Source organism: Pelobates fuscus, chromosome 2, assembly GCF_036172605.1.
Source record: "Pelobates fuscus isolate aPelFus1 chromosome 2, aPelFus1.pri, whole genome shotgun sequence".
Taxonomy (NCBI): domain Eukaryota; kingdom Metazoa; phylum Chordata; class Amphibia; order Anura; family Pelobatidae; genus Pelobates; species Pelobates fuscus.
In genome coordinates, this window is record NC_086318.1 from 355,224,269 (window position 1) to 355,237,169 (window position 12,901).

A 12,901-nucleotide genomic window follows, 5' to 3' on the forward strand; every position below is an offset into this window, starting at 1 on the left:
TCAAGCCTAGGAAATGATTGTCGCTGCCTGCTTGATGTGGAAAGTAAGAGCCAAAGAAGACGGGTGCCGTGGCTGAAATTATCCTTCGTCAGAATTGGTGAAGTTCTCTATTTTTGTCAAACAAGCAAACACAGGGGAAAGCGCGAACGCAGTCCCCCACTACCATAAATTATGCAGTCGAGTTTCCCACATTTGAGGAAATCGCAGAGGTCAACTGGTACGGAGTGCAATGAACCAGCCTCACTCTGGGAGAGCCACCTTAGGGATCATGGCTATTGCTCCCCTGCCAGGTAAGTATGACATGACGGGTACATTCAAAGGCACGCCCGCTGGGAAGCCTTTCCTTTAGGCTGTGGTGAAATAATAAAGCAAGTTAAAAAAAAAAAAAAAAAAAAGCAAATAAATAATCCAAATGATAGAAGGCTACAAAAGATTACCAAACCTCGTGGCTGATCGTTGTTTTCCTTAGCTACCAGTAATTTTAGTGCCTTCAGGTGGTTAGGTGTGAATAATTGAGCTGGATTCAGGGTGCGAAGGAGCAATTTGCATAAAGGCAAATGCTAGGCCAATGAGCCGAAGGATGGGAATTCGTAGCATGTAGTGAGAATAGTGTGCTGCCGGAAACAAGTGAATTCAGTGGGAGAGAAAGGTAAAAGGGAAATGCTAAGAAGCCAGCGGAAGGAATGGTGCAACAGAGCTCAGGAAGAAACGGGAGTCACGTAAGACACGCCCTAGACATGGGGCGCCATAAACTTTTATTAAACCAATCTTTCAGTCTCCTTAGAGCCTGTCAAAAATTGCCAATGCTGACTGTATTTCAAGTCATCATGGCGGGGTATTGGGTAAAGTTTTCAATTAGCAATAATCACGCCTCGGATTGACCTCATGGGCTACGATACTGCCACTGCGCAAAGCTAGCTGTTCAAGTGGGCCAGCTTTTAAGAGCTACCACGTAAGGACACTTTAAGACAGCGGTGAGAAAAAGTTCATGACCATAAGCCATTGCAAAGGATTATGGGAGGCAATATTCTAATTAGGCCCGCTTCCTCCTACAGGGAAGCTTAAACCCCAACAAATTCCTCGGTCTTCTTATATGGCATCTTGGAATGGTTCCAAACCTATAACAGAGAGTGAGGGCAACCATATCTTGCAGCAAACCTTGTACAATTTTTTTTCTCTCTTTGGAAACAGTTTTGCCAAGATTCTACTACAGCAGCCATTAGGCAGAGTACACAATCCGCTTGTCTACGTTCGTCCCCAAAGTCACACATTTCATGACTCCATCGATAGGAATGACCCTTGCCTAGCACCTGTCTTCTCTTCATCCACACTCAACAGGGCTGAAAGAACATTTGTGGTGGCTTTTTCAAAATTCCATGGTGTTCATTAGTAAGTGCTAGCGACCACCCAGCTATTCCTAAGGTTTGGTCTGATTGTCTCAAGCGGCAATTCACTGATTTGATCCAGAAAATCTTTTTTTCCCAGAAATTCAATCAAACGTTACGTTCTGTTGGAAGACGTAATATAGGTCTCCAATTCTTTATTTCTTCCATTGCATTGAAGCATACAATAAATCAAAAGAAGTCAGGATAAAAAAATGATGAAAAAAAAGCTGAAAAGTTAAAATAAAAAGTTAAATTCTGGCTTAAAACTGGTCTCCAGAAAACATAGATAATAAAAATGATCAAGCCTAGGAAATGATTGTCGCTGCCTGCTTGATGTGGAAAGTAAGAGCCAAAGAAGACGGGTGCCGTGGCTGAAATTATCCTTCGTCAGAATTGGTGAAGTTCTCTATTTTTGTCAAACAAGCAAACACAGGGGAAAGCGCGAACGCAGTCCCCCACTACCATAAATTATGCAGTCGAGTTTCCCACATTTGAGGAAATCGCAGAGGTCAACTGGTACGGAGTGCAATGAACCAGCCTCACTCTGGGAGAGCCACCTTAGGGATCATGGCTATTGCTCCCCTGCCAGGTAAGTATGACATGACGGGTACATTCAAAGGCACGCCCGCTGGGAAGCCTTTCCTTTAGGCTGTGGTGAAATAATAAAGCAAGTAAAAAAAAAAAAAAAGCAAATAAATAATCCAAATGATAGAAGGCTACAAAAGATTACCAAACCTCGTGGCTGATCGTTGTTTTCCTTAGCTACCAGTAATTTTAGTGCCTTCAGGTGGTTAGGTGTGAATAATTGAGCTGGATTCAGGGTGCGAAGGAGCAATTTGCATAAAGGCAAATGCTAGGCCAATGAGCCGAAGGATGGGAATTCGTAGCATGTAGTGAGAATAGTGTGCTGCCGGAAACAAGTGAATTCAGTGGGAGAGAAATGTAAAAGGGAAATGCTAAGAAGCCAGCGGAAGGAATGGTGCAACAGAGCTCAGGAAGAAACGGGAGTCACGTAAGACACGCCCTAGACATGGGGCGCCATAAACTTTTATTAAACCAATCTTTCAGTCTCCTTAGAGCCTGTCAAAAATTGCCAATGCTGACTGTATTTCAAGTCATCATGGCGGGGTATTGGGTAAAGTTTTCAATTAGCAATAATCACGCCTCGGATTGACCTCATGGGCTACGATACTGCCACTGCGCAAAGCTAGCTGTTCAAGTGGGCCAGCTTTTAAGAGCTACCACGTAAGGACACTTTAAGACAGCGGTGAGAAAAAGTTCATGACCATAAGCCATTGCAAAGGATTATGGGAGGCAATATTCTAATTAGGCCCGCTTCCTCCTACAGGGAAGCTTAAACCCCAACAAATTCCTCGGTCTTCTTATATGGCATCTTGGAATGGTTCCAAACCTATAACAGAGAGTGAGGGCAACCATATCTTGCAGCAAACCTTGTACAATTTTTTTTCTCTCTTTGGAAACAGTTTTGCCAAGATTCTACTACAGCAGCCATTAGGCAGAGTACACAATCCGCTGGTCTACGTTCGTCCCCAAAGTCACACATTTCATGACTCCATCGATAGGAATGACCCTTGCCTAGCACCTGTCTTCTCTTCATCCACACTCAACAGGGCTGAAAGAACATTTGTGGTGGCTTTTTCAAAATTCCATGGTGTTCATTAGTAAGTGCTAGCGACCACCCAGCTATTCCTAAGGTTTGGTCTGATTGTCTCAAGCGGCAATTCACTGATTTGATCCAGAAAATCTTTTTTTCCCAGAAATTCAATCAAACGTTACGTTCTGTTGGAAGACGTAATATAGGTCTCCAATTCTTTATTTCTTCCATTGCATTGAAGCATACAATAAATCAAAAGAAGTCAGGATAAAAAAATGATGAAAAAAAAAGCTGAAAAGTTAAAATAAAAAGTGAAATTCTGGCTTAAAACTGGTCTCCAGAAAACATAGATAATAAAAATGATCAAGCCTAGGAAATGATTGTCGCTGCCTGCTTGATGTGGAAAGTAAGAGCCAAAGAAGACGGGTGCCGTGGCTGAAATTATCCTTCGTCAGAATTGGTGAAGTTCTCTATTTTTGTCAAACAAGCAAACACAGGGGAAAGCGCGAACGCAGTCCCCCACTACCATAAATTATGCAGTCGAGTTTCCCACATTTGAGGAAATCGCAGAGGTCAACTGGTACGGAGTGCAATGAACCAGCCTCACTCTGGGAGAGCCACCTTAGGGATCATGGCTATTGCTCCCCTGCCAGGTAAGTATGACATGACGGGTACATTCAAAGGCACGCCCGCTGGGAAGCCTTTCCTTTAGGCTGTGGTGAAATAATAAAGCAAGTTAAAAAAAAAAAAAAAAAAAAGCAAATAAATAATCCAAATGATAGAAGGCTACAAAAGATTACCAAACCTCGTGGCTGATCGTTGTTTTCCTTAGCTACCAGTAATTTTAGTGCCTTCAGGTGGTTAGGTGTGAATAATTGAGCTGGATTCAGGGTGCGAAGGAGCAATTTGCATAAAGGCAAATGCTAGGCCAATGAGCCGAAGGATGGGAATTCGTAGCATGTAGTGAGAATAGTGTGCTGCCGGAAACAAGTGAATTCAGTGGGAGAGAAAGGTAAAAGGGAAATGCTAAGAAGCCAGCGGAAGGAATGGTGCAACAGAGCTCAGGAAGAAACGGGAGTCACGTAAGACACGCCCTAGACATGGGGCGCCATAAACTTTTATTAAACCAATCTTTCAGTCTCCTTAGAGCCTGTCAAAAATTGCCAATGCTGACTGTATTTCAAGTCATCATGGCGGGGTATTGGGTAAAGTTTTCAATTAGCAATAATCACGCCTCGGATTGACCTCATGGGCTACGATACTGCCACTGCGCAAAGCTAGCTGTTCAAGTGGGCCAGCTTTTAAGAGCTACCACGTAAGGACACTTTAAGACAGCGGTGAGAAAAAGTTCATGACCATAAGCCATTGCAAAGGATTATGGGAGGCAATATTCTAATTAGGCCCGCTTCCTCCTACAGGGAAGCTTAAACCCCAACAAATTCCTCGGTCTTCTTATATGGCATCTTGGAATGGTTCCAAACCTATAACAGAGAGTGAGGGCAACCATATCTTGCAGCAAACCTTGTACAATTTTTTTTCTCTCTTTGGAAACAGTTTTGCCAAGATTCTACTACAGCAGCCATTAGGCAGAGTACACAATCCGCTTGTCTACGTTCGTCCCCAAAGTCACACATTTCATGACTCCATCGATAGGAATGACCCTTGCCTAGCACCTGTCTTCTCTTCATCCACACTCAACAGGGCTGAAAGAACATTTGTGGTGGCTTTTTCAAAATTCCATGGTGTTCATTAGTAAGTGCTAGCGACCACCCAGCTATTCCTAAGGTTTGGTCTGATTGTCTCAAGCGGCAATTCACTGATTTGATCCAGAAAATCTTTTTTTCCCAGAAATTCAATCAAACGTTACGTTCTGTTGGAAGACGTAATATAGGTCTCCAATTCTTTATTTCTTCCATTGCATTGAAGCATACAATAAATCAAAAGAAGTCAGGATAAAAAAATGATGAAAAAAAAGCTGAAAAGTTAAAATAAAAAGTTAAATTCTGGCTTAAAACTGGTCTCCAGAAAACATAGATAATAAAAATGATCAAGCCTAGGAAATGATTGTCGCTGCCTGCTTGATGTGGAAAGTAAGAGCCAAAGAAGACGGGTGCCGTGGCTGAAATTATCCTTCGTCAGAATTGGTGAAGTTCTCTATTTTTGTCAAACAAGCAAACACAGGGGAAAGCGCGAACGCAGTCCCCCACTACCATAAATTATGCAGTCGAGTTTCCCACATTTGAGGAAATCGCAGAGGTCAACTGGTACGGAGTGCAATGAACCAGCCTCACTCTGGGAGAGCCACCTTAGGGATCATGGCTATTGCTCCCCTGCCAGGTAAGTATGACATGACGGGTACATTCAAAGGCACGCCCGCTGGGAAGCCTTTCCTTTAGGCTGTGGTGAAATAATAAAGCAAGTAAAAAAAAAAAAAAAGCAAATAAATAATCCAAATGATAGAAGGCTACAAAAGATTACCAAACCTCGTGGCTGATCGTTGTTTTCCTTAGCTACCAGTAATTTTAGTGCCTTCAGGTGGTTAGGTGTGAATAATTGAGCTGGATTCAGGGTGCGAAGGAGCAATTTGCATAAAGGCAAATGCTAGGCCAATGAGCCGAAGGATGGGAATTCGTAGCATGTAGTGAGAATAGTGTGCTGCCGGAAACAAGTGAATTCAGTGGGAGAGAAATGTAAAAGGGAAATGCTAAGAAGCCAGCGGAAGGAATGGTGCAACAGAGCTCAGGAAGAAACGGGAGTCACGTAAGACACGCCCTAGACATGGGGCGCCATAAACTTTTATTAAACCAATCTTTCAGTCTCCTTAGAGCCTGTCAAAAATTGCCAATGCTGACTGTATTTCAAGTCATCATGGCGGGGTATTGGGTAAAGTTTTCAATTAGCAATAATCACGCCTCGGATTGACCTCATGGGCTACGATACTGCCACTGCGCAAAGCTAGCTGTTCAAGTGGGCCAGCTTTTAAGAGCTACCACGTAAGGACACTTTAAGACAGCGGTGAGAAAAAGTTCATGACCATAAGCCATTGCAAAGGATTATGGGAGGCAATATTCTAATTAGGCCCGCTTCCTCCTACAGGGAAGCTTAAACCCCAACAAATTCCTCGGTCTTCTTATATGGCATCTTGGAATGGTTCCAAACCTATAACAGAGAGTGAGGGCAACCATATCTTGCAGCAAACCTTGTACAATTTTTTTTCTCTCTTTGGAAACAGTTTTGCCAAGATTCTACTACAGCAGCCATTAGGCAGAGTACACAATCCGCTGGTCTACGTTCGTCCCCAAAGTCACACATTTCATGACTCCATCGATAGGAATGACCCTTGCCTAGCACCTGTCTTCTCTTCATCCACACTCAACAGGGCTGAAAGAACATTTGTGGTGGCTTTTTCAAAATTCCATGGTGTTCATTAGTAAGTGCTAGCGACCACCCAGCTATTCCTAAGGTTTGGTCTGATTGTCTCAAGCGGCAATTCACTGATTTGATCCAGAAAATCTTTTTTTCCCAGAAATTCAATCAAACGTTACGTTCTGTTGGAAGACGTAATATAGGTCTCCAATTCTTTATTTCTTCCATTGCATTGAAGCATACAATAAATCAAAAGAAGTCAGGATAAAAAAATGATGAAAAAAAAGCTGAAAAGTTAAAATAAAAAGTGAAATTCTGGCTTAAAACTGGTCTCCAGAAAACATAGATAATAAAAATGATCAAGCCTAGGAAATGATTGTCGCTGCCTGCTTGATGTGGAAAGTAAGAGCCAAAGAAGACGGGTGCCGTGGCTGAAATTATCCTTCATCAGAATTGGTGAAGTTCTCTATTTTTGTCAAACAAGCAAACACAGGGGAAAGCGCGAACGCAGTCCCCCACTACCATAAATTATGCAGTCGAGTTTCCCACATTTGAGGAAATCGCAGAGGTCAACTGGTACGGAGTGCAATGAACCAGCCTCACTCTGGGAGAGCCACCTTAGGAATCATGGCTATTGCTCCCCTGCCAGGTAAGTATGACATGACGGGTACATTCAAAGGCACGCCCGCTGGGAAGCCTTTCCTTTAGGCTGTGGTGAAATAATAAAGCAAGTTAAAAAAAAAAAAAAGCAAATAAATAATCCAAATGATAGAAGGCTACAAAAGATTACCAAACCTCGTGGCTGATCGTTGTTTTCCTTAGCTACCAGTAATTTTAGTGCCTTCAGGTGGTTAGGTGTGAATAATTGAGCTGGATTCAGGGTGCGAAGGAGCAATTTGCATAAAGGCAAATGCTAGGCCAATGAGCCGAAGGATGGGAATTCGTAGCATGTAGTGAGAATAGTGTGCTGCCGGAAACAAGTGAATTCAGTGGGAGAGAAAGGTAAAAGGGAAATGCTAAGAAGCCAGCGGAAGGAATGGTGCAACAGAGCTCAGGAAGAAACGGGAGTCACGTAAGACACGCCCTAGACATGGGGCGCCATAAACTTTTATTAAACCAATCTTTCAGTCTCCTTAGAGCCTGTCAAAAATTGCCAATGCTGACTGTATTTCAAGTCATCATGGCGGGGTATTGGGTAAAGTTTTCAATTAGCAATAATCACGCCTCGGATTGACCTCATGGGCTACGATACTGCCACTGCGCAAAGCTAGCTGTTCAAGTGGGCCAGCTTTTAAGAGCTACCACGTAAGGACACTTTAAGACAGCGGTGAGAAAAAGTTCATGACCATAAGCCATTGCAAAGGATTATGGGAGGCAATATTCTAATTAGGCCCGCTTCCTCCTACAGGGAAGCTTAAACCCCAACAAATTCCTCGGTCTTCTTATATGGCATCTTGGAATGGTTCCAAACCTATAACAGAGAGTGAGGGCAACCATATCTTGCAGCAAACCGTGTACAATTTTTTTCTCTCTTTGGAAACAGTTTTGCCAAGATTCTACTACAGCAGCCATTAGGCAGAGTACACAATCCGCTGGTCTACGTTCGTCCCCAAAGTCACACATTTCATGACTCCATCGATAGGAATGACCCTTGCCTAGCACCTGTCTTCTCTTCATCCACACTCAACAGGGCTGAAAGAACATTTGTGGTGGCTTTTTCAAAATTCCATGGTGTTCATTAGTAAGTGCTAGCGACCACCCAGCTATTCCTAAGGTTTGGTCTGATTGTCTCAAGCGGCAATTCACTGCCTTGATCCAGAAAATCTTTTTTTCCCAGAAATTCAATCAAACGTTACGTTCTGTTGGAAGACGTAATATAGGTCTCCAATTCTTTATTTCTTCCATTGCATTGAAGCATACAATAAATCAAAAGAAGTCAGAATAAAAAAATGATGAAAAAAAAGCTGAAAAGTTAAAATAAAAAGTGAAATTCTGGCTTAAAACTGGTCTCCAGAAAACATAGATAATAAAAATGATCAAGCCTAGGAAATGATTGTCGCTGCCTGCTTGATGCGGAAAGTAAGAGCCAAAGAAGACGGGTGCCGTGGCTGAAATTATCCTTCATCAGAATTGGTGAAGTTCTCTATTTTTGTCAAACAAGCAAACACAGGGGAAAGCGGGAAAGCGCGAACGCAGTCCCCCACTACCATAAATTATGCAGTCGAGTTTCCCACATTTGAGGAAATCGCAGAGGTCAACTGGTACGGAGTGCAATGAACCAGCCTCACTCTGGGAGAGCCACCTTAGGGATCATGGCTATTTCTCCCCTGCCAGGTAAGTATGACATGACGGGTACATTCAAAGGCACGCCCGCTGGGAAGCCTTTCCTTTATTATGGTGAAATAATAAAGCAAGTAAAAAAAAAAAAAAAGCAAATAAATAATCCAAATGATAGAAGGCTACAAAAGATTACCAAACCTCGTGGCTGATCGTTGTTTTCCTTAGCTACCAGTAATTTTAGTGCCTTCAGGTGGTTAGGTGTGAATAATTGAGCTGGATTCAGGGTGCGAAGGAGCAATTTGCATAAAGGCAAATGCTAGGCCAATGAGCCGAAGGATGGGAATTCGTAGCATGTAGTGAGAATAGTGTGCTGCCGGAAACAAGTGAATTCAGTGGGAGAGAAAGGTAAAAGGGAAATGCTAAGAAGCCAGCGGAAGGAATGGTGCAACAGAGCTCAGGAAGAAACGGGAGTCACGTAAGACACGCCCTAGACATGGGGCGCCATAAACTTTTATTAAACCAATCTTTCAGTCTCCTTAGAGCCTGTCAAAAATTGCCAATGCTGACTGTATTTCAAGTCATCATGGCGGGGTATTGGGTAAAGTTTTCAATTAGCAATAATCACGCCTCGGATTGACCTCATGGGCTACGATACTGCCACTGCGCAAAGCTAGCTGTTCAAGTGGGCCAGCTTTTAAGAGCTACCACGTAAGGACACTTTAAGACAGCGGTGAGAAAAAGTTCATGACCATAAGCCATTGCAAAGGATTATGGGAGGCAATATTCTAATTAGGCCCGCTTCCTCCTACAGGGAAGCTTAAACCCCAACAAATTCCTCGGTCTTCTTATATGGCATCTTGGAATGGTTCCAAACCTATAACAGAGAGTGAGGGCAACCATATCTTGCAGCAAACCTTGTACAATTTTTTTTCTCTCTTTGGAAACAGTTTTGCCAAGATTCTACTACAGCAGCCATTAGGCAGAGTACACAATCCGCTGGTCTACGTTCGTCCCCAAAGTCACACATTTCATGACTCCATCGATAGGAATGACCCTTGCCTAGCACCTGTCTTCTCTTCATCCACACTCAACAGGGCTGAAAGAACATTTGTGGTGGCTTTTTCAAAATTCCATGGTGTTCATTAGTAAGTGCTAGCGACCACCCAGCTATTCCTAAGGTTTGGTCTGATTGTCTCAAGCGGCAATTCACTGCCTTGATCCAGAAAATCTTTTTTTCCCAGAAATTCAATCAAACGTTACGTTCTGTTGGAAGACGTAATATAGGTCTCCAATTCTTTATTTCTTCCATTGCATTGAAGCATACAATAAATCAAAAGAAGTCAGGATAAAAAAATGATGAAAAAAAAGCTGAAAAGTTAAAATAAAAAGTGAAATTCTGGCTTAAAACTGGTCTCCAGAAAACATAGATAATAAAAATGATCAAGCCTAGGAAATGATTGTCGCTGCCTGCTTGATGCGGAAAGTAAGAGCCAAAGAAGACGGGTGCCGTGGCTGAAATTATCCTTCATCAGAATTGGTGAAGTTCTCTATTTTTGTCAAACAAGCAAACACAGGGGAAAGCGCGAACGCAGTCCCCCACTACCATAAATTATGCAGTTGAGTTTCCCACATTTGAGGAAATCGCAGAGGTCAACTGGTACGTAGTGCAATGAACCAGCCTCACTCTGGGAGAGCCACCTTAGGGATCATGGCTATTGCTCCCCTGCCAGGTAAGTATGACATGACGGGTACATTCAAAGGCACGCCCGCTGGGAAGCCTTTCCTTTAGGCTATGGTGAAATAATAAAGCAAGTAAAAAAAAAAAAAAAGCAAATAAATAATCCAAATGATAGAAGGCTACAAAAGATTACCAAACCTCGTGGCTGATCGTTGTTTTCCTTAGCTACCAGTAATTTTAGTGCCTTCAGGTGGTTAGGTGTGAATAATTGAGCTGGATTCAGGGTGCGAAGGAGCAATTTGCATAAAGGCAAATGCTAGGCCAATGAGCCGAAGGATGGGAATTCGTAGCATGTAGTGAGAATAGTGTGCTGCCGGAAACAAGTGAATTCAGTGGGAGAGAAAGGTAAAAGGGAAATGCTAAGAAGCCCGCGGAAGGAATGGTGCAACAGAGCTCAGGAAGAAACGGGAGTCACGTAAGACACGCCCTAGACATGGGGCGCCATAAACTTTTATTAAACCAATCTTTCAGTCTCCTTAGAGCCTGTCAAAAATTGCCAATGCTGACTGTATTTCAAGTCATCATGGCGGGGTATTGGGTAAAGTTTTCAATTAGCAATAATCACGCCTCGGATTGACCTCATGGGCTACGATACTGCCACTGCGCAAAGCTAGCTGTTCAAGTGGGCCAGCTTTTAAGAGCTACCACGTAAGGACACTTTAAGACAGCGGTGAGAAAAAGTTCATGACCATAAGCCATTGCAAAGGATTATGGGAGGCAATATTCTAATTAGGCCCGCTTCCTCCTACAGGGAAGCTTAAACCCCAACAAATTCCTCGGTCTTCTTATATGGCATCTTGGAATGGTTCCAAACCTATAACAGAGAGTGAGGGCAACCATATCTTGCAGCAAACCTTGTACAATTTTTTTTCTCACTTTGGAAACAGTTTTGCCAAGATTCTACTACAGCAGCCATTAGGCAGAGTACACAATCCGCTGGTCTACGTTCGTCCCCAAAGTCACACATTTCATGACTCCATCGATAGGAATGACCCTTGCCTAGCACCTGTCTTCTCTTCATCCACACTCAACAGGGCTGAAAGAACATTTGTGGTGGCTTTTTCAAAATTCCATGGTGTTCATTAGTAAGTGCTAGCGACCACCCAGCTATTCCTAAGGTTTGGTCTGATTGTCTCAAGCGGCAATTCACTGCCTTGATCCAGAAAATCTTTTTTTCCCAGAAATTCAATCAAACGTTACGTTCTGTTGGAAGACGTAATATAGGTCTCCAATTCTTTATTTCTTCCATTGCATTGAAGCATACAATAAATCAAAAGAAGTCAGGATAAAAAAATGATGAAAAAAAAGCAGAAAAGTTAAAATAAAAAGTGAAATTTTGGCTTAAAACTGGTCTCCAGAAAACATAGATAATAAAAATGATCAAGTCTAGGAAATGATTGTCGCTGCCTGCTTGATGTGGAAAGTAAGAGCCAAAGAAGACAGGTGCCGTGGCTGAAATTATCCTTCGTCAGAATTGGTGAAGTTCTCTATTTTTGTCAAACAAGCAAACACAGGGGAAAGCGCGAACGCAGTCCCCCACTACCATAAATTATGCAGTTGAGTTTCCCACATTTGAGGAAATCGCAGAGGTCAACTGGTACGGAGTGCAATAAACCAGCCTCACTCTGGGAGAGCCACCTTAGGAATCATGGCTATTGCTCCCCTGCCAGGTAAGTATGACATGACGGGTACATTCAAAGGCACGCCCGCTGGGAAGCCTTTCCTTTAGGCTGTGGTGAAATAATAAAGCAAGTTAAAAAAAAAAAAAAAGAAGAGCAAATAAATAATCCAAATGATAGAAGGCTACAAAAGATTACCAAACCTCGTGGCTGATCGTTGTTTTCCTTAGCTACCAGTAATTTTAGTGCCTTCAGGTGGTTAGGTGTGAATAATTGAGCTGGATTCAGGGTGCGAAGGAGCAATTTACATAAAGGCAAATGCTAGGCCAATGAGCCGAAGGATGGGAATTCATAGCATGTAGTGAGAATAATGTGCTGCCGGAAACAAGTGGATTCAGTGGGAGAGAAAGGTAAAAGGGAAATGCAAGGAAGCCAGCGGAAGGAATGGTGCAACAGAGCTCAGGAAGAAACGGGAGTCACGTAAGACACGCCCTAGACATGGGGCGCCATAAACTTTTTTTAAACCAATCTTTCAGTCTCCTTAGAGCCTGTCAAAAATTGCCAATGCTGACTGTATTTCAAGTCATCATGGCGGGGTATTGGGTAAAGTTTTCAATTAGCAATAATCACGCCTCTGATTGACCTCATGGGCTACGATACTGCCACTGCGCAAAGTTAACTGTTCAAGTGGGCCAGCTTTTAAGAGCTACCACATAAGGACACTTTAAGACAGCGGTGAGAAAAAGTTCATGACCATAAGCCATTGCAAAGGATTGTGGGAGGCAATATTCTAATTAGGCCCGCTTCCTCCTACAGGGAAGCTTAAACCCCAACAAATTCCTCGGTCTTCTTATATGGCATCTTGGAATGGTTCCAAACCTATAACAGAGAGTGAGGG

General features: G+C 42.9%; 16 non-coding genes across 16 annotated transcripts; all 16 read right to left on the reverse strand.

The window, feature by feature from the left end:
* Positions 1-131: 131 nt before the first annotated feature.
* On the reverse strand, positions 132-298 carry LOC134590086 (U1 spliceosomal RNA). Its single transcript, XR_010087062.1, has one exon. It is a non-coding gene; the product is annotated as a U1 spliceosomal RNA (small nuclear RNA).
* Positions 299-775: 477 nt separating this feature from the next.
* On the reverse strand, positions 776-916 carry LOC134592525 (U4 spliceosomal RNA). The gene has a single exon (XR_010089139.1). It is a non-coding gene; the product is annotated as a U4 spliceosomal RNA (small nuclear RNA).
* An 899-nt stretch (positions 917-1,815) lies between these two features.
* On the reverse strand, positions 1,816-1,982 carry LOC134590087 (U1 spliceosomal RNA). The gene has a single exon (XR_010087063.1). It is a non-coding gene; the product is annotated as a U1 spliceosomal RNA (small nuclear RNA).
* A 471-nt stretch (positions 1,983-2,453) lies between these two features.
* LOC134592526 (U4 spliceosomal RNA) lies at positions 2,454-2,594 on the reverse strand. Its single transcript, XR_010089140.1, has one exon. It is a non-coding gene; the product is annotated as a U4 spliceosomal RNA (small nuclear RNA).
* Positions 2,595-3,494: 900 nt separating this feature from the next.
* Positions 3,495-3,661, reverse strand: LOC134590088 (U1 spliceosomal RNA). Its single transcript, XR_010087064.1, has one exon. It is a non-coding gene; the product is annotated as a U1 spliceosomal RNA (small nuclear RNA).
* Positions 3,662-4,138: 477 nt separating this feature from the next.
* On the reverse strand, positions 4,139-4,279 carry LOC134592527 (U4 spliceosomal RNA). The gene has a single exon (XR_010089141.1). It is a non-coding gene; the product is annotated as a U4 spliceosomal RNA (small nuclear RNA).
* An 899-nt stretch (positions 4,280-5,178) lies between these two features.
* Positions 5,179-5,345, reverse strand: LOC134590089 (U1 spliceosomal RNA). Its single transcript, XR_010087065.1, has one exon. It is a non-coding gene; the product is annotated as a U1 spliceosomal RNA (small nuclear RNA).
* Positions 5,346-5,816: 471 nt separating this feature from the next.
* Positions 5,817-5,957, reverse strand: LOC134592528 (U4 spliceosomal RNA). Its single transcript, XR_010089142.1, has one exon. It is a non-coding gene; the product is annotated as a U4 spliceosomal RNA (small nuclear RNA).
* An 899-nt stretch (positions 5,958-6,856) lies between these two features.
* Positions 6,857-7,023, reverse strand: LOC134590720 (U1 spliceosomal RNA). Its single transcript, XR_010087602.1, has one exon. It is a non-coding gene; the product is annotated as a U1 spliceosomal RNA (small nuclear RNA).
* Positions 7,024-7,494: 471 nt separating this feature from the next.
* Positions 7,495-7,635, reverse strand: LOC134592529 (U4 spliceosomal RNA). The gene has a single exon (XR_010089143.1). It is a non-coding gene; the product is annotated as a U4 spliceosomal RNA (small nuclear RNA).
* Positions 7,636-8,541: 906 nt separating this feature from the next.
* LOC134590260 (U1 spliceosomal RNA) lies at positions 8,542-8,708 on the reverse strand. The gene has a single exon (XR_010087210.1). It is a non-coding gene; the product is annotated as a U1 spliceosomal RNA (small nuclear RNA).
* Positions 8,709-9,177: 469 nt separating this feature from the next.
* Positions 9,178-9,318, reverse strand: LOC134592530 (U4 spliceosomal RNA). The gene has a single exon (XR_010089144.1). It is a non-coding gene; the product is annotated as a U4 spliceosomal RNA (small nuclear RNA).
* An 899-nt stretch (positions 9,319-10,217) lies between these two features.
* On the reverse strand, positions 10,218-10,384 carry LOC134590951 (U1 spliceosomal RNA). Its single transcript, XR_010087800.1, has one exon. It is a non-coding gene; the product is annotated as a U1 spliceosomal RNA (small nuclear RNA).
* A 471-nt stretch (positions 10,385-10,855) lies between these two features.
* Positions 10,856-10,996, reverse strand: LOC134592531 (U4 spliceosomal RNA). Its single transcript, XR_010089145.1, has one exon. It is a non-coding gene; the product is annotated as a U4 spliceosomal RNA (small nuclear RNA).
* Positions 10,997-11,895: 899 nt separating this feature from the next.
* Positions 11,896-12,062, reverse strand: LOC134591483 (U1 spliceosomal RNA). The gene has a single exon (XR_010088256.1). It is a non-coding gene; the product is annotated as a U1 spliceosomal RNA (small nuclear RNA).
* A 477-nt stretch (positions 12,063-12,539) lies between these two features.
* Positions 12,540-12,680, reverse strand: LOC134593778 (U4 spliceosomal RNA). The gene has a single exon (XR_010090211.1). It is a non-coding gene; the product is annotated as a U4 spliceosomal RNA (small nuclear RNA).
* Positions 12,681-12,901: the final 221 nt, after the last annotated feature.